Source organism: Pinus tabuliformis, chromosome 6 (genome assembly GCF_031772625.1).
Source record: "Pinus tabuliformis cultivar Carrire ecotype Pingquan chromosome 6, CPIR1, whole genome shotgun sequence".
Classification (NCBI taxonomy): Eukaryota; Viridiplantae; Streptophyta; class Pinopsida; order Pinales; family Pinaceae; genus Pinus; species Pinus tabuliformis.
Window position 1 is genome coordinate 1,500,143,234 of NC_142292.1, and position 25,674 is coordinate 1,500,168,907.

The following is a 25,674-nucleotide window of genomic DNA, read 5'->3' on the forward strand; positions in this document are numbered from 1 at the left end:
CTAGCTGGGCCACGTGGCAGCCTGTGGTTGGCCACCAACCAACCAATCAAACTCGTCCAAATCAGCTCCAATAACATCGTGCCACCTAGAACCATACCATTCATCAGTGGTCAAACAATCACTTGCACAGTCACCCTGCCATGTAGGCATGCCCAATCAGTGCCACTTCAGCAGTATGGATTGCTGACTGGGTTGTTTGCATGTTGTTTTTAATTTGCCTATTTAGGAAAATGAACAAAACATGTTTCTAGGAGCATACAGAGTCTGTTTCATGCAAAACGAGTTGTGCCAGATTTAGAATGATGACCATTACACGTTCATTCAAGTTCCACATCAATATGAAAACTTAAAATTTGAGCACCTAATCATTCTTCCCCATTGGAAGCCTTTTGGACCCTAAAATATCACTTTTAGTTGTTCACTAGGTGAGGGTATAGTGCCCGTGTTACCTTTCCAGTCTCAATCCATTTGGCCTTGGAAGGATTTGTTCCTTTGAGCCCCACTCGAAGGTATTCCACACTCCCTCGTTTTGAAGACATTGTTCTTGTCTCAAGAATGGTGTATTGTTGTAGTTCATCAAGGTATTCAGGGGAGAAATCTTCAATGGATGGAATTTGAACATTCTGTCCTTGATCTTCAATCAAAGGAGGCTCATACAACCTTAAATTTTCCACATGAAAAACAATATAAATTTGCATATATGAAGGAAAATCCAACCCGAAGGCATTGTCACCAATCTTTTCCAGAATTCTAAACATACCATATCAAATTGGTTTTATCTTTTTACCTTCTCCTTGGAGCCTCTCTTTGCTAATGTGAAGCCAAACTTCATCACCGACTTGGAACACACAATGCTTGTTGTGCCTTGCTTTGTACTTGCCTTGGCTCTTTTCACCCTGATTTTGAGTTGCTTGAGGTACCATTTGGAATCGTTCAATGAACTTGATGGCTTTGTCCATGTCACCATCAATAGCAACATCCTTCTTACCAAGATGGTACAACAAATTATAATGCAAATGGCAATCAAATGCCCCTACTTGGTTCTCTTGACTCAAGATTAAATGTACATTTTGAAAGTACGCATTTTTGCTGGTCATAACTTTCATGCAAAATAAAATTATGCTTGAGTAAAGTAGTTGCACTAACAATAGGCCTAGAAATCATATCATTAACCTTGCTGTATATACCTATATTATACCCACTAACCAATGGAATTGTTGTAAGGATCCCATCCATCAAAAGTGCCTTAATCGCTGCAACTTTGTCACTGCACCATTGAAAATTTCTGATTGACATGAAATGGGCTAAACATATTGCATGATGACTGGTCCATGGCATAGTCACTTGCAAAATCATGAGTTTGAAATCCCGTGGCATTCAATATATGTAAGTGGAATGTTTTCTTTAATTATGGTTGGACTGTGACATTTGGAGTCAGAGCTACGAAGTCAGAAAATCGGGATGCCGGAAAATACATTATGACCATTATAAAATTTTATATGATGACAATACCATGTGCTATGGAGGTATGGGTATGCCATTCAAGCCACTGTCCTTTATGTGTATTAATGGATCTATGGCAGTGGAAATTTTGTTTGCCTTCTTAAACCATTGGAAATATCATATGTTTGTCAGTCTTAAGGTTCATTAAATATCATATAGCAAAGGAAATATTGCTCGCCCTTTGCTACTCGGTGTTCATTGTTTGCAGTCCAGAACCATCACACCAAAATTATGAGTCACCAAAACTTTATTAGTCATCCGCGTGATTGTAGGTTTTAACCCCATATAGATATTACCTGCATAGGAATTCTAAAACACAGAAAATAAACAATGCGAGAGAATAACACATAAAACACATATACACAGAGATTTTCCCTTGGATCCCAAAACCAGGACTACCAGCTTTATTTTTCATTATATTCCTTTCAATGTTACAATACATATTTATACATGTTGAAGCATCCAACACCATGGATCAAAAACAATTGCGTCCAAAACCATGGACTGAAAACCATAGGTAGGTTTGCCCCTAATATAGGGTCCAAAAAAAAATTTCCTGGGGCACTACCCTGGATCCTGTAGAGGGGGGCTACCCACCCCCCTCAAACCCCCCAGACAAGGGGGCTTCTGCCCCCCTGTGACCTCCCCGCTACGCAATCGGCGCAACGAAGGGGGGGCTCTGCCCCCCCTCTATCCCCCCAGTTCACTACATAGGTTAGTCGTGGAAAGAATATAACACAACCCAACATTCTCTAACTTGTTGTTTTCTTTCCACAGGGGGCCATAAGAGAGCTTAGTCATTTTTCCAGCCCTAAAACGCCCATTGTTTCTCTACACCAAGACAAGTTCTTAGAGCTCACAGATTTTGTCAATGCATCTGCATTATTCTTCAAAGTGTCCACCTTTACCAGCAACACCTTTTTGTCTTCTATCATATCCCTCACAAAGTGATACTGAACATCAATGTGCTTTGTCTTTGAATGATAAGCAGGGTTCTTTGCCAAGAAAATTGCACTTTGGCTATCACAATCTATCCTTATAGCTCCCTATACTAACCCCATACTTGAACACAATCTCTGCAACCAAACTGCTTCCTTGCTTGCATGAGTGGCTGCCATGTATTCAGCCTCTGTAGTTGATAGTGACACTACAAATTGTTTCTTACTCATCCAACTGAATGCACTTCAAAATAGGTTAAACACATACCCACTTGTAGATCTTCTCTGATCCATATCTCCATCCCAGTCTGTATCAACAAAGCCACGAATATCCAACACTCTGTCTAATCCTGGTCTTCCTTGGTAGCACAAACCATAATCACTAGTGCCACACAAATACCTGAAAACCTGATTCACTGCTGGCCAGTGCTCCTTCCCTGGTTTTGAAAAAAACCTGCTCAATACTCCCACTGCATGTGCAATGTCCGGTCTAGTACAGACCATTGCATACATCGGGCTACTAGCTGCACTTGCATATGGAACACTGGACATATCCTCTTCCTCTTCTTGTGTCTTGGGACACTGTTCAACAGATAACTTTACACCTATAGGAATAGGAACATTCACCAGTTTACTATCTTGCATATTAAACCTCTGCAGTATTGTCTCAACATACTTCCTCTGGTTTAACCAAAGCTTCCTCTTTGCCCGATCTCTTTTAATTTCCATACCAAAAATATAGTTTGCAGCACCAAGATCTTTCATGTCGAATTTGGAGAAAAATTGGGTCTTCAAATCCTGGATAATTTCTTTGTCATTTCCAACTAGCAACATATTATCCACATACAAGACCAGATAAATAACACGGTGAAAAATTAATTTAAAATACACACAATGATCTGCTTTGCTTCTGGTGAAGCCAAGTCCCCATATAAATGTATCAAATTTATGATACCACATCCTTGGTGACTATTTTAACCCATACAAAGACTTGTTTAACTTTCATATTAGTTCTTTCTTAGCCTTCACTGCAAAGCCTTTAGGTTGCTTCATGTAGATCTCCTCTTCCAGATCCCCATGAAGAAATGTTGTCTTCAAATCCATCTGTTCTACCTCAAAATCAAAAGCAGCAGCAATAGATAAAAGTAATCTAGTAGAAGTTACCTTGGCAACAGGAGAAAAAATATCACCAAAATCAATTCCCGGCACCTGGGAATAACCTTTTGCTACCAACTGAGCTTTGTATTTATCCACCTTTTCTTTTGCATTTGTCTTCTTCTTGAACACCCATTTGCTACCAATGGGTTTCCTTCCAGCCGGCAACTCCACCAGATCCCAAGCCTCATTTTTGTGCAAAGATGCCATTTCATCAACCATGGCCTCTTTCCAGAGTTTCCATCCTCTGAATCCACTGCTTCCTTCACAGTTTTGGGATCATCATTAGTAATAGATAAAGCAAAATTTGAACAGAAAGTAGATGGACTATACCTTTCTGGCTGCCTTCTTTCTCGAACTAATCTTCTTACACCCAGAGTTTGTGGCTCTTCATCTTCTGATTCCTCCTCTTCTGTAGAGTCTGATTCTTCCTCCTTTAGCTCAAACTCTATCTTCTCAGGTTCCTTTGGTTGGACTTCATGTTTAATAACATATTTCACCTCTCTAAACACCACATCTCGGCTGTACACAACCTTCCTTGTTTCTGGGTTCCAAAGCTTATAACCCTTTAAAACATCCTTATACCCAATAAAGATGCACTTTTCAGATTTACTATCCAACTTGGTTCATTTCTCCTTTGGAACATGTACATATGCATCACATCCAAATACCCTCAGATGTGAAAGAGAGGGTTTCTTACCAATCCATACCTCTTGTGGAGTCTTATCCTCCAATGCCAATGAAGGTGATTTGTTGACCAGGTAACATGTTGTCTCCACCGCCTCTGCCCAGAATTCCTGTCCTAACCCGACACCACTAAGCATGCTTCTTGCCCTTTCCATCAACGTCTTGTTAATTCTTTCTGCAACTCCATTTTTTTGAGGTGTATATGGAGTAGTCTTCTGTCGTGATATACCACACTTCTTATAGAATTCTTCAAATTCCTTACTGCAAAACTCTCCACCGTTATCTGTCCTTAGCACCTTTATCTTCTTCTCTATATGGTTTTCCACTAGAGCCTTAAATTCTTTAAACCTATCAAAGACTTCAGATTTCTTCTTAAGGAAATATATCCATGTATTCCTTGAGAAGTCATCTATAAATGATACATAGTACACAGACATACCTAGTGATGGAACCTTCACAGGTCCAAACACATCACTGTGCACAAGCTCTAATATTTGTTTCGCCCTCTTACCACCAGAGAGGAAACTCACCTGATTCTGCTTCCCATACACACAATTTTCACAGAAATCAAAATCCAGAGAGGTATTACTCATACCTTCTACCATACCTTTACCATGAAGTATCCAAAGGCCCTTCTCTCCAACATGTCAAAGCCTTTGATGCCACAACATGGTATTTTCTCCAGAGACCATTAGATTCTCTGCTCCACTTTCAGGAACCACAGAATCGTTGCACCCATCAACAATAGTGCTACCTTGCAGCTTGTACAGAGTTTCCAGTCCAAACTCCCCGCATCAATACCAGTGCTCCTCGAACCATCTTGCAAGTATCCTTCTTGAACACTGTTTTTACACCTGCATCATCCAGCTTGCTTACAGAAATCAGATTTCTGGCCAATGTAGGGATATGTAGAACACCTGGAAGTGTTCTAACCCTTCCACCTTGCAACTTCAACTTTAATTTTTCACGACCAACGATTTTAGCCTTCCTATCATCCCCTAAGAAGACATCACCACCATCATATTTCTCATACTCACAGAACCACTCTCTATGGGGAGTGAAGTGAAAAAAGGATGCACCTGAGTCAATCAACCATGCCTCATGATCTACATGTGTAATTGAAGAAGCTAAGTACACATACCCACCTTTATCTGAGGTGGTTTTTGCCTCTATAGAAGGAGCATCATCAGATCCCTTTCCTTTCTCAGGAGCTTTAGATTTACAGTCTCTTTTGTAGTGCCCTTCCTTTCCGCATTTCCATCACACCACCTTTACAGGTTTTCCTAGAGATTTATATCTCCCTCTAGATTTATATCTCCCACTTGATGACTCATTTTTGTTTCTGTTATGGGACCGTCCTTGTACAGATAAGGCATCACCATTCTAGCTTTCCATATTTTTCCATCTCATCTCCTCCGTCAGTAAGGATGAGAGTATTTCATCAAACTACAAGGCAGGTGCATTGCTACCTATTGCAATAACCAGACTAGAGAACACAACAAACTAATGCACTTATCTTCATCTGAAATTTTGATATCAACAAACGATAACTGGCTTACCATAGTATTAAACGCATTCAGATGCTCTGTCACCGAGTCCCCGTCTTTCATCCTTAGGTTATACAGTTTTTTCTATAGGAACAATTTAATCACTAGCGACTTAGATTGGTACAAAGTCCCTAACTTGTCCCACAAAGCCTTCGCTGTAGCTTCCCCTGATACATTCAGCAGTACTGAATCTGAGACAAACAATCGTATTGTGCTCTTTTCCTTCCAATCCAACTTCTTTCATTCTTCATCGGACACTCCCGTTGGTTTAGTACCTGGATCTACCACGATCCACTGATCTTTATCCACCAACATATCCTCCATCTTGAGTTTCCATAACTCAAGACTCTAACCATTAAATTTCTCGATCTCTATCTTTCCACTGCTCGCAATCTTCTTTCACCACCAATATCGATCCCACAGATCTCCCACTGAACAGGGTTTACCACAGGCTCGAGCGAAACCCCTCAGCAACAAAGGTGTCCCCTTGAAGCCAAAACAACTCTGATACCAAATGTAGGTTTTAACCCCATACAGAAATTACCTGCATACGGATTCTAAAACACAGAAAGTAAACAATGCGAGAACATAACACATAAAAGACATATATATAGAGATTTCCCCTGGATCCAAACCGGGACTACCAGCTTTATTTTTCATTACGTAGGCTAGTCGTGGAAGGAATATAACAAAACCCAACAGTGATTTGAGGTTGCATTGAAGTTAAAACATGAAAAGATACCATTGCCACTCTCTGCCACTGAATCTAATTCGTAGGGTGGTCATTATAAAATAATATTAGGTTTGAATAATTATTTTCAGTTTATATTAAAACATTTTTTATTCAATTACTAAGCCAAGTTAGCAATATATTTATCTATAAAAGGTATTAACACATTTATTTTAATATAATCTCACATTTCCAAATAAATAAATATATATATATATATATATATATATATATATATCTATATCTATATATATATATATATATATATATATATATATATATATATATATATATGATTTTATTTTAAACTATTATTACATTTTTTATCATAAGAGAAAATTATTATACAGATTAAATATTTATACATTTAAAAAAATTGTGTAACAAGATGAGATTTAACCCATTTTATAATAGAGACTCATCATTTGTAAATAGTTTTTGTTGTATTACTATGGATCAATATTATAATATTTTTTAATTAAAATGAAAAGAAAAAAAAAGACATAACTACCTTTGAAATAAATCTCAACCCTCAATCCATAATTATTATTAAAAATATTCCATGAGATTATATTCTTATCATTTACATTTTAATTAATAGTAATTGAATTAAAATTCTTAAAAGCCTATTCTAAAATAAATATACTTATCAAAATAATTGATTTACTTTACAATACTACACATTCTTCACAATCCTCTTATTTTTAATTTTTTTTCCAGAGGAGAAAAACATGCATATATATTATAAAAATAATATCCAGTACATCTATCATAGATTGTTCAAAAGAGACCTCAACGTAAGGGGGATTGTGATTTCCAATCACAATCCAAACAAATTGTCTCAAAAGAACTAAATTCCCCACTGAAAATTAATACAATACATTATATCATATTGAAATACCAAAATAGACTTGTTTATATTCATCATTATTAGACTAAAAGCATTGCCTATGGGAATGGAATCGAGCCCACTTCTTTAATTATGTTATCCTCAAAGTGCCTGAAATTTAAAACTCCAACAGTAGCATTTATATCTTCTTTTGATAGAGCATCTACAACCATGTTTTATTCTAGGAATGTTTGATTCTAGAAAGATGTGTTGGAAATATATAATATGAAAGGATAGTTTAACTGATATGATACGATCCAACCAACAACATAGGTTTGGAGGAGCGAAATTAGTGTGCCCCAGAACACCATTAATGAGAGACTTTGAATCTCCATATATATGCAAGCATTATAGAGACCTTCTCTTGGCGAACCAGAGCAATCCCCATAGGGTCAATATCTCAGCTATTTTATTTGTACCACTCCCACCATGCCAAGTTAATTTGAAATGTGTCCTATTGCAAATTCTAAGCCATGCCCCACAACCACAAAAACATCCCTATGCAACTCCATCAAGAAAGACTTAAAGGAAGCTGAATATGTGGGGAAATATTATGAAAATGTAAATCTCTGATATCCGAATGTAATCCACTTATGTGTCTATCCATGTCCCAATGTTATAGAAGATTATGTGTACACTAATAAGAATGCCTTCAAAAATCTTATTTTTAATCTAAGCAATATATTATTTTACATTTATATATAAACCTCTTTTATTACCATTACTCCTTGCAGTATCCAAATTCATTATGTTAAAATCATAATTTCAAATTTTAAATTTCTGATTGAGATGTTTATATCTCAGTGTTTAAATTTATGTGATCAAAGTTCATAGTTGATCTAGGAAGATTTACAAGCGCAGGTTTTATATTTGATCTTTAGGAATCAATATCTAAGTCCATTGTCAAGACATGTAAAAATTATGAATCTTTGGTGAAAATAAATAGTGGGTATGTATGTTTAAGAAACATTTTTTACGAACTAAGGCAAATGTAAATATAATAATATAATATATATAAAATAAATACTATGATATAAGTATATTAAACTTATTATTGAGTTAAATTGAACTAGAGAAGTTATAATGAAAAATGAAATGTGAATTAATAAAAATACACTATATTAATAAGATAATTACTTAATATTATTCTAGAAAAAAAAAAAAATCCCATAAGAAACTTCATAATTTTATTAATGAAAACAAAATTACATGTTGTATATGCTAAGTTGTATTTCATCTGCAAGTCAAATGACTTCAGATTAATGTACATATGGGGAGAAAATCATGTTTTTCCTCCTTTTTCTTCTCGACCTTGCACCACTCCCCTTGAGACGGCATCGTGGCTACAAGTTGAAGTGGATTTTCAGTGCCTAGTGGGGCATTTTCCTTGTCAGAATCACGGGTGTCTGATGTGTGTAGTCTTTTGGTTCCACTGTTTTCCATTGTATCTGGCATATTTTCCGGTTGTAATTCCATAGGTCCTTGTGGAGATGTCCCTTGGATTTTTGCTTCTTTCTCTGTTTGATTGTTCTCATTTGGTATGGGCTCTTCCACATCAAGCTCCTCCTCCTTTTCAGGATTTGGTGGGGGAAATTGCCAACCCTTGTGTTGTTTCCTTGTTTTCTTCTTTCTTCGGATCTTTTTTGTCTTCAGGACATGCATTTTTTAGATGTCTTGTTTGTCGGCATATTCTGCACCTAAATGATGTGTTTTCATAGTCTAGTATCTGTTTCCAGCTTCGTTATTTATGCTTCAACTTTATGCGGTCCGGTAAGCCTTTACTGAGATCTACTTCCACAGAGATGTGTGCGAATGTAAAAATTCTTTCCTCCACTCTTTGTGTGTCCATTTTAATATATCTTCCAATGGTGTTGCCTATACCAGCAAGGACCTGATGGTCCCAGAAGTGCAATGGGAGGTTGTGCAGACGGACCCAAACTGGCATCCTGGAAACAACCATAGTATTGGCATTGAATTCCAGAAACCATGGTGTGATGAAAAGGCCCGTAGATCCCCAAAACCATGGTCCCTCCTGTAGCACAATGTCTCTTATCTCTGTTGAATGGAATTTGACAATGAAAAACCCCTTGGAACAGAGGTGGATCTCACAGTGTAGAGTCCAGTTTGTGAATATCCAATGGAAAAGTTCAAAAGGTTTTGGCTAGAAAAATTGAATCGACAAATGATGGCTTGTGATTCAAAATTATTACATGCCTCATCGGTTTCTGGTATATCTATATTTAGTTCTGGTATATAATTTAGCTACTCCACAATGTATGGACTGGGTTCTGTTCCAGCTTGCTTTGGGACCACTGTAGGAGTTTTTCCCCCTTGTAAGATGTTCTTGAAGGATATTCCTCCATTTTTGTGCTTCTGTTGTGGATTTGTGTTGTTTTTTATTTTTGTGCTTGTCCCACTGCCTCCTTCTGTTTGTTTTGTTGAACTGAAAGTTGCTGCACCACCTCACAGTGTCAGTTTGAGTGTTATAGTAGATTCTGACATAATCTTGTAGTCCAAAATGGATCTAAGATCCTGTAGGGTTCTGCCCCCATATAATAGATGTTGTAGTCCAACCGGGTAGCCAATTTGTTGGGCGATGATATTCTTCAGGTTCATAACATAGTCTGTTGCAAGGACCCAAATCAAGGAAGACTTCCCTGAAGGGGTTTTAATAAAAATTTGAAAGCGATTAGAAGTTACCAAGGAAGGGGGTTTTGTGGTCCTCTGGGTCATGCAGGACCATGCAGCTTCAATGTCTCCATAAAGCACTGTAGTCTGTGGGTACTCCTCCAGCGTCTTGATGGCCTTGACAAAATTTCTGAGAGTTTTGGTCGACCCTCGCGAGGAGGTGAACACATCTTCGATTCCAGCAAACTGCAGAACCTTCTTAGGCACGCGAGCAGCCATGATCTCAACACCTCTGGGGGCGGGCACCATTCTGACTGTTCCGGGGCCACATTTACTAGTGACCTTGACAGGTATGGTGTGGGGTTTCTTGATCTTGTTACCCCAATAACTCCTCCTCACGGGAATAACTGAAAGCTTGCTCAAAATAATGGCTCCGCGGATGGTCGTGGCCACCTCTTTGCTACACTTAATGCCGAGCTCGACGTGGCCATTCTCGTCACCCACGACAACGAAGGCCTTGAATCGAGTCCTCTGCTCGACCCTTGTCTGCTTTTGTCCAGATATGATCTTCCTGACCTCTTCCTTCAACTGGGGACCCAACATGGTCTCCACGATCTCATGCTCCTCAATGACCAACAAGAAGAGATAGATTTTCTCAAGGGAACGGATTTTTCCTTCTTTAACCAGGTGGCTGAGCTTTATCATGGATACCCACTTTTCTTCTTCATCTCCTTCTAAAAAACTTATATTAAAATTCAGTAAATTTAATTAAAATTAAAGAATAGATGATAAATAATACATTTTTTAATTATTTATAATATATTTTTTTAATTAAAACATTAAATAAGATAAAGCAATTTAATTAGCATTGAGATAAATTCTACTTTTAAAATGCATAATTTTGAATTTAATACCATTTCTAATGTATACAATTTTTTGAATTTAATACCATTTATAATGTGTAAATATATAATTTCACCACTCCTAAATTACAAAACAGAGAATTATACATTTGGTAAATGTTAAAAATAATCAATAATCGTTTTTTTAATTAAAAATGAAATCATATCTATACAAATAGTTAACATATAAATAAAATTTATATATATTTTATATTTATTAATCTTTTATATTTCCTATATTTAATAATTATTTTAACTTTATATATTTTTATATTTTATAATTATTTTAATTTTTAAAGCATAAAACATCAATATATTAAGATATTTTTTAAATAAATAAAGAATCCACATTATAGTTCTTAGTTTGCTTTACTCTAATATATATCTATATCTATCCATTTTAATTAATATATTTTAAAAATAAATAAAGAATCCACATTAAAATTCTTAATTTGTTATAGTCTAATATATATCCATGCATTAATTTTTGTAGTTTAAATGAGAGGGGTAAAGTATATTTATTCTTTTGTAAACCAAAAAAATAGATGTCTTGTATTTCTTTGTAAATTTTAGCACTAGTGTTTAACATGGTGGTTTAAATTGAGCAAGTTTTAAATGAGGGTAGAATATATATTCTTTTGTAAAAAAAATAGATATTGTATTCTTTTGTAACAAAAAAAAATAGATATTGTAGTTTTTTTGTAAATTCCATCAGTAGTGTTTGGCATGGTTGTGACGTTAAAACTAGATTATTGCTCTACAACACAATGTGACTTAAACATTGTAGTGGTACATTAAATGAATGACTAAATTAGAATAATAATAAAGCATAATATCATCTTAATCAAAAAATTAATAAAAATAATAAATAAATCTAATTTAATTGGTTATATTGTAATCTTACTTTTATTAATAAAATTAAAAATATTTTTTTGCAAAAAAATTCATAATATACATATCATATTAAAATAAATTTCAATAATAATAATTAATATTAATATTTCAAAACATACAATTAATAATCATTTTTTTTGGAGGAATGGATAATTGGGTAGCGTTCGTACTCGTGTGACAAACATAAATTTGTACCTTTAACCTTCTGCTAGATAACACTTGATTTTCACATCTATCATTAATTGAGTTGTTCCAAGGGAATCATATAATTAATAGTTATATAAAAACTCAATAATATATATATATATATATATATATATATATATATATATATATATATATATATATATATATATATACAAGCTTGGCAGGACTACATATTCAACATGTCCAATATAGCACCTCGATTGCGCAGGGAATTGAACTGGTGACTTCACATCAAAGAGTGCCTAAACAGAGCACCCGATCACTTTCTATCCAAGACCCGTGGACATTAATAAACATATAATTATAAATACAGTTTTTTCTATATTAAAAAATGTGAAATATATGTAATGTAAAATAAGTATAAATTAAGATTCATTTTACCATATAAGATTCTATTTAATATTTAAATTTAATTAATAAACTTATTTAAAACTTAATATGGGTAATAAACACTTTTTGTCAAAATTATATATATATATATATATATATATATATATATATAATTATAAAATGTGTCAAAATGATATTCCCAATGTGTGTATATATATAACTATATGTGTTATCAAAGTTTTAATTTTAATTGATTTAATTTTTATTTATTTTTGTTAATGTAGTGCAAAAATATTGTATTGCCCTTTAAACTGGAATATATATGGATATGCCCGATATGTTAGGTCAACCTTTCACTAGGAGGATCGTACCATATCCAAAAGTGCGCTCTTAAAAAAGAGGCATAGGAAATCATAATATTCAAAAGGACTAAAGAAGTGATATATTAACCAAAAAACTGACCGGATTGGCCATTAGGAGAAATTATGAAATTTGAGTGCAAAATAAACTAGAGCATATCAAAAGAATAAGAAGAGGGCTTAGAGTCAATGGTAGCAACCTAAATGGGGTCTTCATTGTTGTTAGGGGTGCTACCTATAAGGGGAGGAATGCCAAGATGCTGCTCAATGTGTTCCAAGCGTTGGTCTATGTCCCTCATGTGATGATATATGTGCTTCAAAGAGTGCAGGATGCATGCCCAATGCTCAAAAAGATCCATTGAAATTATGCCAAGGAGAAAATTCAAATGCAAATATAGGTTGATGGTGTACATATACAAGTTAAAACAGACTCATGTGTGCCCAACATCCAACATCCAGTTAGTCAGATCAGCAAGAACATTTGTATTTGAAAGATATTTCCATTCGGAGGCTCCTTTGAATTCCATGCGAGCTAGTTCTTCCTGGATGGGGCCCATGGTGAGATCGTGAAACCTAGTAGTCAATTCCTCTATTCAATGGTGGGCATGTGTGTGCCTTGGAGAAGCACACTCTTGATAGTAGGTAGCTCCTCGATAGACACATGCTCGATGGTGAGGCATGGTGGAAGGCCAAACAAGGATACATAAACAAATTGTCAAAGAGGTGAGTGGACAAGTGACAAGCCCATAGAGGTGTACCATATAATGTGGACAAGGGAACTAGTAATAAGGAGACAAACAAAGAAAGAAATCAAAAGAGGAGAAGGCTATCAACCTACCACAAGAAAGTAACGCTAATGAAAGGGAGAGTGTGGAGGAAAATACAAAGCCTCCTAAGGAAGCTAGCAAAAGGAAGCTGGAGCCCACGAAAGATAGACGAAAAAAGGAGCACAAAGCCTCAAGAGCATACTGACAAGTGCTAGGAAAGTGAATGGAAAAAATGTTGGCTAAAGGAGTACCAGTAAAAGATGAAAAACCACAAAAAAAAAAATTAGGCCAGGGGATGAATGCAAATCGAAGAGGATTCAGATAGCTCTAGCTGAAGAGGTCCACTTCCAATAGGAAATATCAACCGACATGTGAAAGAAAATCATATAGTGAGCCACTACAATAACATTAGTTTTGCTACGAAATGTAAATAATAGAGTTGTGTCGATATACCAGGGAACCAATTAAAAGAGTCTCTGAAAATCCAGTTAAGGAGAGGAGACAAGATTTTTATAAAGAATTCGAATGAGACCAAATTTGGAAATATAAGACCTAGCCAAGGATCACAAAAGTGGGTCAACTTGTGCCCCTAGTTGATGCTGACGAGAGCCAAAAGGAATCTTATAGATAGGTGGAATGAATACCCAACCATTCTAAACGTGAGTAACACCACAAACGAGGAATCCATGAGTATAATTGAAATTAAAATAGTCACCACACAAAAAGAGATGTGATATACCTCGCAAGAAAACAAAACTTTAATGTAATGGCAATGCTTAGGCTTGAGATCAATGGTCTTGTGGCCATCTCACCTAAGGTGATATCTCAAAGACACAATTTTCATAATACTCATTATGGGGGTGTGATGTCATGTCCCTTAATCACTTGATCAGGGGGAAGTGGTAGTCCCACCCCTTCCTGTTACAATAAAGACACCCCATCCGTTGGGACATATGTATCCTACTTAATATGAGTCCAACGTATGTCTTTGAGGGGAGACTATAGCAAGAGGTTCCAGGTGGAGGAAAGTGTTTCCATAGAGTCTAGACACCCATGGTTAGCTAACATATCATTCCTTTGTTTCTTATTCGCCATACGTGGGATGGGAAAATAACCTAAATGTGGACCACAAGGGTCTATGCCTTGCCGATGAGTGCTTCCAGACACCAACTTCTGGAAACTTTATGAAGAAGGGTGTTATTTTGTATCTTGTGAAGCATGTTAATGGTAATTTGAGGGTCACCTTCCACAAAATGTTTGGAGAATCCAAGTGCTTGTGTGATTTCCATCCTAGTGACTAGGTCGGTAAGTTTCGATACATTATTACTATTGATACCCAAGGAGCTTGAGTACATGAAGAGTGGACAACCTTTGTGGTCTCTAGTGACACCACAGTCTAATTGGACCCAAAATCCCCCTTCTATCTATCATCAAAATTGAGTTTGAGGAAAGCAGGGGGTGGATGGGGCCATACAGTTGGAATGGCAAGTGATGGGGGTGTGGAAGATGGAGAATGGAGAAAAGGAAAGGGAACAAGTTGCCAATGGTGAAGGAGCTAGGATTATTTTCCTTGAGCCTTCCAGACATAGGAAGACTAGGGGAAAGTAAGAATGGATTATTTAGTGTGTTCTAGAGTGGAGCTCGAAAGAGAGTCAACTAGAAAGGAGGATTCTTTGAATATTCTTTAGTTTTTCTCTTTCCAAATTGTCGAAAGTATGAAATCAAGGGTGAGCATCCATATGTTTGAGAAATAGGTTATAGGAAGCATATTTTCACCAATTAGAAATGTCGTTGCGAATGTTGAGCGGATCTCAATCTGAGTATGAAATAATTTCTTCAATAGGTGCCCAAAGATCAAAGGTAAAATTACAGTTGTTAATGATATGCGTTAGAATTTCCATGTAGAGAAGGCATAAGGGGCATCTAGATGGCCCTTGATAACTTTGTTTTAGAATGGTGTCCCATGTTAGAGTATTATTTTGAAAGAACAACCATATAAATAAGTATATCTTTGTCCAGACATGTTATTTCCATATTTTAAGACATGCCTCCTCTATTGGTAGTTCATGATGACCTATTTCCAAATGGTAAGCCTCCTGAATAATGAAGGCGAATTTTGTGGTGTAGACCCATCGAATTGTGTTTAGATGAGTTGAGATGGGCATCAACATTTTTTGAATATTTCCTAATATTTGTTGCCATTGTTCTTCCACTGGTTTAAGATGCCATGATGTTGGTGGTAATCGTTGGTGCCATTGTGGGGTGGCCTCGGTGATGTGCCAACAATGAGTGAGTTTAGTTAAGCCTTAGGATGTCATTAACTCGCTCATATTATTGAGTTATTTGTTATCACACATATTTAGGAATTATTGCAAGGAATCTTCCCATAACATACCAATGTTTCCACCCTTAATTTCCTAGAAGCAGTTTTGTTAGATCAAGTGCATAAATTTCTTGGCTAGGGACCACATATATGAGTTAGATGCCATGGTGTGTAAGAAGAACAAGATTTATTATGGTGTATGGGGATTGTATTTACAATTCCATATACATCTCCAAAGGTCAGCCCCCCCATTGATCCATTTTCACCAAATTTTTACACCTAGGATTGTCACCGTTGTGGTGGGGTTGCAAAGATTGAGTCCTCCTTTGAGTTTTGGTTTAGAGAGCTTATCCCATGCTAACAAGGACCATTTTCATTCCAAATTAGAGCCCCCAAAAGGAATTTGTGTTGAATTCGCTAGAGTTCCTGAAGGATCAAGGATGGTTCCATTAGTGTTGAACACAAGTATATGGGGAGGGCTTGGAGCACAACTTTTAGAAGCACTAGTATTCCAACAATATTCAGAGAATAGAAGGCCCATCCTTTGAAATTGTTATTGATTTCGGATATGAGGTCCTCCCATAGGCCCCATATCAATGAGATTTCATCCCACTAACTTTCTAAGATATTTTGAGGAAATCTTGCATTTTTGGAAGCCCAAGTTGTTGGCTATATGTTGTTGTACAAATGAGTGTTGAAGAAAAAAACATGAGATTTATATTTGTTAACATTTGCACATAAGCTGAAATAAAACGCCTCTAAAATTTAAAGAAACTCTTGGTTTTCAAAGACAGAAGGGGTTCCCATTCCCATTGTGTCATCTACAAATTGTTAATGAGTGAAGGGGACACCATCACAAAAAAGATAGAGGTCTTGGAGTGATTTCATGGAGATAGCTACTCTAAGAGGTTGGATCAACCCTTCCATGACTAAAATGAAAATAAATGATGAGAGGGGGTCACCCTAATGCGTGCCATGGGAGGATTTGAATGGAGTGGAGGGAGAAATATTAACAAAGATGGAGAAGGAGGCAAAATATAGGATATTATCAATCCATTTTTTCCACTCTAGGAGGAAAGAAAAACTTTAGAGTATGTGGAACGAGTATTGCTAGTTAAGCTTGTCAAAATCTTTTGAGAGGTCTAACTTAAGTAACATCCAAACTTTACAAGAGATTTTCAGGGAGTGGATGACTTTGTGAGCAACCATGATGCCATAAAGGATTTGTCAACCTTCCACAAAGCCAGTATGCTGCAATGATACCAACTTTGGGGGGATGGTTTTGAGGTTACTGGAAATGATTTTAGTAATGATCTTTTATATGACATTACAAAGAGCATCGATTTTGAATCCATTAGGATCCTCCACTTTACCCTGCTTTGGAACTAGTGTAAGGAAGGTCGAATTCAGGACTTTGAGGATGGAATGAGTTCTCCTAGATTCTTCCACCACTTACCATACCTATTGGCCCATTATGGACCGGCAACCTTGAAAATATTCTATAGTGAAGCCATATGAGCCACAGGCCTTATTGCCTGACATCCCTTTGGAAGTTATTTCCACCTCCTCCTGAGTGATTTCATGGAGCATGGCCTCATTCTACTTGGTAGTGACCAAACAAGGTATATGTTCGATGATATGTTGGAGCCAGAAACCTATTTTGGGACAGATCGGTTAAAATGCTTTGATAAAAGTAGATAAGATCCTGCGTAATCTCTTATAAATCTAATAGTTTATCCCTCGGTGAATTTTCGATGGAGGATATACAATTGTGAAGTCGATGTTGAAGCAAATATTTATGGGAGACAGTTGTATTAATTTCCCCTTCTTTATTCTAGCAAACTCTTAATTTTTTATTTTTTAAGAGCTCTTTTTGTTTCTTGCATTCCTCAAGATTAGTGAGGGTAGTTCTTTCTTCTATGATTAAAGCATCAAGTTGACCATACAAAATAGCTTCTTGTTGTATGGTCTTCATTTTTTCCTTCATTTTACATTTTTCATCTATAATATTACAAATTTTGGCTTTGTTCCATCCTTTGAGCTTCCATTTGATGTATTTCAATTTTTGTTGGAGTTTATACATGGAAGGTCCTTGTAAGCCTTGCAATTCTCCCCATCGTTTCTTAATGTTTTCTTGGAAATCAGGATGGTGAAGCTATGACTTTTCAAAATGAAAAGGCCTATTGTGTGGAAAAGATTGGATGACTATAATCAAGCATACAAACCAATGGTCTAAACCATGGCTCAGGAGGATAAATGCCTCTAAGAAGATGTCCCAAGCCATTAGAGACTCTGTGACTAGGAATAAATCCAATTTTGATGCCACTTGTTGTACCCCTCCCCATATGTTATTCCAAGAGAAGGTTCCATTGATGGTTACAAGATCTACGAGGTGCAACTTTGTCATTATATCCTAGAAGAGAGCAGATTCCACATCAAGCTACCTTATGCCTCCATGCTTCTCATTTAGTGATTTGATTAGATTGAATTCATCACCAACAATGGACAAAAGGGAGGTGTTTGCACATTCTCATGATTGACCAGAGGAAAACATACTTATTTCTTGAAGAAGCTGGGCCATATGCATTAGAAAGGAAGTAGGTCTCTACATATCCAATTAGCTGAAATTGGATAGTAAGGATGTAAAAAGGGATGAACATATTTATAATTTGAATTTTTTGGAAATTCCATATTATAACAATGCCACATGAGTGCTCTTAGGAATATGTGACAATCACACATTAGTATCTGCCCCATTTATTATTATATTGGAGATTGTCTCACTAGGATATTTGGTCTCCCAGATCATAATAACCGCAGGGTTTTCAAATTTCTATTTTTCTTTCAGGAGCCTTTGTTCACTTTTGCAATTGAGGCCCCTAATATTCCATGAGAATATCATAATTTTGTGGGTATGTTAAAGATAGGGAAAACATCTAGTGTTTTCCTTATGCACCATGAATTCGCCAACATACCTGCTAATTCATCCAAAAGTTGAAGATTTGTTTTTTGTCCCTTTTTCTTTTTTCTCTCTATGCAGTTTGGTTGAATCCTTCAGAGGCTAGGATTGAAATTTGAGTAGTCCAAAATTAGAATAAGCAGAAGCACATTTGAGGCCAAACTTGTGTAATTTTAAATATGCCCTACCTAGCATTCTAACTTGGTGGTTAGAGAGGGAAAAATGGTCTTCTCCTTTTCGTGTTTTTTCCAAGGTCGATAAATTGAGGGAATTGAGCTCCATTTTTTCGATTGGGTTAAGGGTTATGTTTGGAGTTTTGAGCAGAGGGATCTAGGATATGGATTGAGAAGGTGGAGGGAGTGGGGTATTAGAAGAATATGCAAGGTAAGTGACAGAGGTGGGTAGGGGTTGGGCAGAGTTGTACATCCTAGCTTCTAGGGGTGGCACATATGGAGGATGGTTAGCAATGTCTAAAGAATACATCGTTCAAAAAGGTTTATGGAGGGGGGCATCTTTGGAGGAGGAGGGTTACAAGGCCAAGGGCTTATAATTTGAGTGTAACTTTGATGAAACCATCCTTATCATGAGAAGAAGGGGAAGCATAGTTAGAATTAGTAGAAAGCAAAGGGAAATTATGGTAAAGATTGTCATATTCATGGCACCTTTGGCACCAAAATGGGATGTGCCCATAATCGAGGGTTTTCTTCCAGGGCTCATCTTGATAATAGATTTTGAAGGACACTAGAAGAAGCTTGAAACTTTCATATAAATGTAAATGCAGACGTAGGAGATATACCTAGCCTACTTAGTAGCTTTTGAAGACTTGGCGTAGTTGTCGATGGCATTGCCAGTTCCTGCCAAGGTTTCCTCATCCCAAAACTCCCATGGCAATGAGTTCATTCTAATCTATACCGAGGCAGGTTTAAAGTCCTCCTTTTATAGCACAAAACATTCCATCCAAAAACAAAGATATAACCGTGCTGAATTGAAAAAATACAAGTCGTTCTCAAACACTCGCATTTGGTCTTTAAGACTGGGAACTTTGATAGTGAAGAAACTCTTTGCACCTAGCTCTAGCTTTATCTACCCCGTAGGTTTCCATTTGAGTTGCATCCATTGAGTGTGAGATTTTCTTGAAGGCTAGATGTTGTGAAATTTCCTAATGAGGACATGGTCCCACATATATTGAATATGGTCCCCCATGCGGCTGGAATGGACTTCAAATTTTGGGTATATACGTACTTTTTCTAGATAACTTCCAGGTGTGTGCCTCCTTAATGAGGGTGGTGTTTGTTGGGTTTTTTGTTGATTCCCATTAGTGTTTTGCACTAGGTTAGTTAGAATAGCAGTACACGGTTTCCCTGTGTTCTTATAGTTGGCCACAATCTTGTTGTAGGAAGAGGATCTTCTCCCTCCACTAGAATTTGCAATATGAAGTTTGATAGAGGAGTAACTAGATGTTCAACAAATATGGTTTGTTTACAATCCAAATTTTGCAAAGTTGTTGGTTAACTTTTAAAGTTTTAATAAAACTAAAAATAAGAAAAATTTCATATATAGAGAGATGTGAAATCTATATAAATATGAATAGTATTATTAAAAACTAGCATAAATCCATCTTAATCCTTGTCTATCAAGGATATAGAAGAATCAAATCTCTTTAGGTGCAAACTTTTCCTAAGTTTTATACCCAAAAAGAAATCTAGATCTTGGAGATTTGATCCCTCTAAATGCTTGGTAGATGTAAAGTTTAGATGTATGTATGTTGGCTATCATCATCATGTATGCTAGCTAGTACACATTTTCCATCATTTTTTGGGAATGTGGTCTATTTACTATTTTACACTCATTTCTTAACAACTTTTATTCCAAAACTTACTAATCGCATTACAAATTTGATGTTTTTTTATAATGTTACATATAGTGTTATTAATTTTTCCTTTCACTCTCTCCTTAACCATATTAATAGAGTATATCTGCCAACAAACATCCACGAAGGGACGGCCAAGCTTGCATTGACCATACCTTTCTATGATAGATTATGGTTTACCATGTTCAACCATAGAGACCTTGGTTGATTGTATTAAGCAATTCTAACCTTGGTTGATCATAGTTGGCCATTAGGAATGGGTAGAGCATGAGATTTTCTAGGTTAAGAGTGATGTCAATGGTTGACCAAGATTGACCAAGGTTGACTATGGTTGACCAACATAAACCATGGTTGACTATGGCTATCTAAGGTTGTATATCGTTGAACATCAATGACAATGATTGACTATGTTGGCAATGCTTGACCATGGTTGAGTTTTACCTTGTGTTGCTATGCTTGACCATGGTTGAGTTTGTTTTACCATACTTGACTAGAATATAAATATTATTGATTTTATTTATTAATATTAATCTTAATACCATTTATATTAACAATGTTAATGTTAATATCATTAATACCTTAATCCCATTTATATTAACATTGTTAATATTAATATTATTAATACCTTAATCATATGATTAAAGTGAATAAAATTTCTAATTTTTATTTTTATTTTTAATAATAATCCTATTAATAATAATTATATTAATTATTAATACTATGTATATTAATGTTAATACCATTTATAATAACATTAATATTAGTATTAATATTATTCTTATTATTAAATGTTAATGATACCTAATATTGTAATATTAAAATGTAAAACCTAAAACTTAATATTATCGTAAGCATGTTTATAAACCTAATTTCCATTGCTACTCTAGTTATTGGAACTTGAAGGACGAAAACCATAGAGGTTCTTATTGCCCAAATACGAAGAATTAGTTAATGTATTGAACTGTCTGCCTGCACGCAACATAGTGATATCAGAAAAAGAAAGAAGTGTGAAATGATTACATAAAATATACATGTGATTGATACATTACCTGCTGGAATGACATCGGATAAACTATTGTAGAATACATTCATCACTGATCAATTGTCTATATTAGTCAATTCACTGGTTATTTTATCATCCAGAAGGTTCATAGATAAGTCCAGAGATTTCGGTAGGGTTAAATTCTCAAGTTTTCATGGGATATGGCCACTCACTCTATTGGCCGGAAAGGTTCAAATTTCTAAGACAAGTCAGAAATCCTATTTCAGAAGGAATCTGCCCACTTCGTTGATTTTCTGATAGATCCAGGCAAGCTTGTGTTGAAAAGAAATAATCGTAAAACAGCTGTGTTCCTTTGAAATTCAATATCACTTTATCATTCCACAGTGTTTCTGGCTCATGTTGCATATCATTGGTTTTTTTGAGAGCTTGCAATTAGCCATCCTATGCCAGGATTCGACCTGTGAATTTATTGTTTGAGAAGTCCAGAAGCCAGTTGGAACTCCTTCCTTGGCCGTGGAGATGGAGAGAAACCGCAGCAGTGATGGAGAATGCGGTGGATCGAATATTGAGAAACCGCAGCAGTGATGGAGAATGCAGTGGACCGAATGCTTGGTATCTTATTGTTTTTTAATTGAAAAACGGTTAATTTTTTCTGATTTCATCCATGGCATTGGATGGTATATATGACTTGAAAATATTCTCTCAGTATTAAATCTAGGCTATTCACCATTTTTAATTTTATAAAGAATGAAAATTGTGAAAAGCTTTTTTAATTTTATAGAGAAGGAAAATTGTGAAAAGTTTATTTTCAAATATACCATGCTTATCAATTTAATAAAGACACTTATAAACCATACTAAACATTTTAAACTACTATATACAATTTCATATTCAAATCCTTTAAATGATTTAAAGTAACTTATACCATTAGAAAAATGGAGTCTAATTCTTAGGTCGTCATAAAGAGTTTGGTATGAAGGTTTTTTCTAGATAGACATTTTTGATGTAGCATATTTTTTGAATTAATAAAATTGTTACTCATTAAAATAATAATAATATAATTTGAAATTTATATCTAAAACGCTGTGATTTACAAATAAACATCTTTAATGTAACATATTTTTTAAATTAATAAAATTGTTACTAATTAAAAAATAATAATATAATTTGAAATTCATATCCAAAGTGTTGTGACCTAATAAGAACGCATACAGGTTTGAATTTAAGGAGTACATTTATTTTTAATTTTGAAATGAAATATAAAATTTTGAAATTGTGGTAGAATTTTGAAACAATTAAATAAATTTGGGCAATAGTATTACGTATTTTCAGGAATCTGGTCCAAAATCTTATACTGACGTGTTTTGTCTTCAAAATCTGGCCTCGTTTTCAACCAAAATATCTTTCTTCAATCTTTAATCAATCAATTTTTTTATTAAAATATACGCACTTAACTGTTTTAATCCTAGCCCTTAACATTGACAATTTACAATTTACTCCCAGCGCCTTAACATTGACAATTTACCTCATAAACAAATGGTAGTTACACATGGATGACATCAGCAACATGCAAGATCTGTTTTTCATTAATGAAAATGACTTGTCCCTTGCCAATCAAGAATTATCATATGCCACATTGATTCAGAGTGAAACCTGAATAATTGCTTGCTGGGATATTATGTAAATGACTGAGAGTCATGTCTTTGAATTTTCATATGGTATATATTTTTCCAAGCTTTTCATAATAACACTGTTATTTGAATTCATCATGGACAAAGCTTTTCAATTATTAGTGTTTATATGGTTGGTTATACAGTTTTGATTTTGACAGTATTTTTTTTTTGTAAGCTAAGACGATACTCTACTTTCCATTACTGCAATCAAAAGATATTACAAAGTTGGACATGTCTCCACCCGCCCTTAAGGGAAACCGGGCTTCGTAACCATCTAAAGTTTTTCAGAGCCATCCAAAAAAAGTATATCACCAACCTATCTATCCACGCTATATATGCATCTATCCGAACTGAAGGTAAAATGTTTTCCTTTTGAACCATTAACATCTATATTTCTAAAACAACAAAACAGCAGTATATATAAAAACCTCCAATCTGCACCTGCATCTTCTACTGATTCGGTGCATCTGTCTTTGGTTCTTTCTGAACCTTGACGCCCAAACCGCATCTGTCTTTGGTTCTTTCTGAACCTTGACGCCCAAATCGGCCGGTTGAAGCATCTGCATGATATCATCCATCTTTCTGTCTTGCATCAATAGAGTCACTTGAATATTTTTCAATTCCCGTTTCATGGTTGGAATGCCTTGAATCAGTTTAGCCATTTCTAGAGCCACCTGTTCCATAGCTTTAGCCAATAAACGCTTCATGCCCCAATATACATGTAAAGATTGTTTATATAAGGACATTCGTTGATAACAATCTCTCACAAACATTTCTTCAAAATGTATGCCTTATTGATAACAATCTCTCACAAACATTTCTTCAAAATTTATGCCTTTCTTGTTGTTTGCATAAATACACACATTGATAAATTCTAAACCAGTTATAAATCATAATTTTCTGGCATAGATGCTTCTCTTACATGTTGAGAGAATTTAAGAGCCCATGCTTTGGCAACATTGTGAAATATGAAAGAAGCTAATCTTGTACCTCATAAATTTTTTCCTCAATTTTTTTTATCATTATAAATATCTAAATATCAATTTTTTTTTTTTTTCGAGAGTATGACACTGATTTTATCATTGTCATTTTACTATTATTTAAATACCAAGTTTTAAAATATAGAATTATGTTTCAATAATTTTTTTTAATAATAATATGACATTGATTTTATAATCTATGTTGAGCTAGTACAATCGTGCTTAGTTATTTAATGTAGTTGATATACCTTGAAAGCTTTATTTGTAACTACACACAAGCTATTAATAAATATATAATAATAAAAATAATATTATAAAATAAAACTATTACAATACCAAAAAAACTATTACATCCCACATGACTTGAAGTATGTAGACCCAACATATGAAATATAATTACTTATACTATATTTTATTTTGCATTAGAAGTTACAATATTTAAATGAGTTCATGATGCATTAGTGACTTCACACATAGCCTTCTCCTTGATAGAGTTTATGGAAAAATATGTGTATAAATAGCATTTGATAATACTTTATATTAGATAAATGAAGATGTTTAGGATTATTTTAATTGATTTTTTTTGTATGATGAAATTAATGTATTTATATTATTGAATTTCTTTTAAATTAAAATATTTATACTTTTATATAAAATATAAATATATATTTCTTAAAAGTCAATCATGGTCAATCTTAGTAAAAGATGGTCAAATGTCGCATATGTTGGAAATAATACTGAGAGGGGGGGTGAATCAGTATTATCAAATTCTTTTCAATATGCCTTCCAGATTTATACTTTAATTTATTCTTTAGATATTGATCATTAATTTGTATGTCAGTGCCATATAATAATTAACAAGAACAAGAAAAATAGATAAGCACACCAAAGAATACCAGATATAAGGTGGAAACCCAATGTGGGTGAAAACCACCTGCTGCAATATGTCTTTATCTTCTTTCAATTAGAAACTTCTTTTACAAGGATTTTGTACTGGTGCAGTCCTTTACCAGTACGCAGACTGCAACCTGCAGAGAGCTACAACTCTCTCTCGTTTTCTAGTCTCTCTTGGAAGGGAGTTACAACCCCCTTTGCTCTTTTACTTCTTTAGGGACCACGTTTCATTAATTTTCAAACTGGATCCAAGAAGATCAAATAATCATCAAGTACATGAAAATCACCCAATCTCCTTATACAATCAACCAATGAATCACCCAACTTCTCAGAATGCTGTAAACAGATAATACCAGAAATCTAAACCTAGAACTTTGCAGCAATAGATAAAAGACAGCCAACAAATGTTTCAAGATAGGTTTGCAACTTCACCAAT

General features: G+C 35.1%; 1 pseudogene; it reads right to left on the minus strand.

Moving 5' to 3' along the window:
- On the minus strand, positions 1 to 24,071 carry LOC149264350 (uncharacterized; annotated as a pseudogene).
- Positions 24,072 to 25,674: the final 1,603 nt, after the last annotated feature.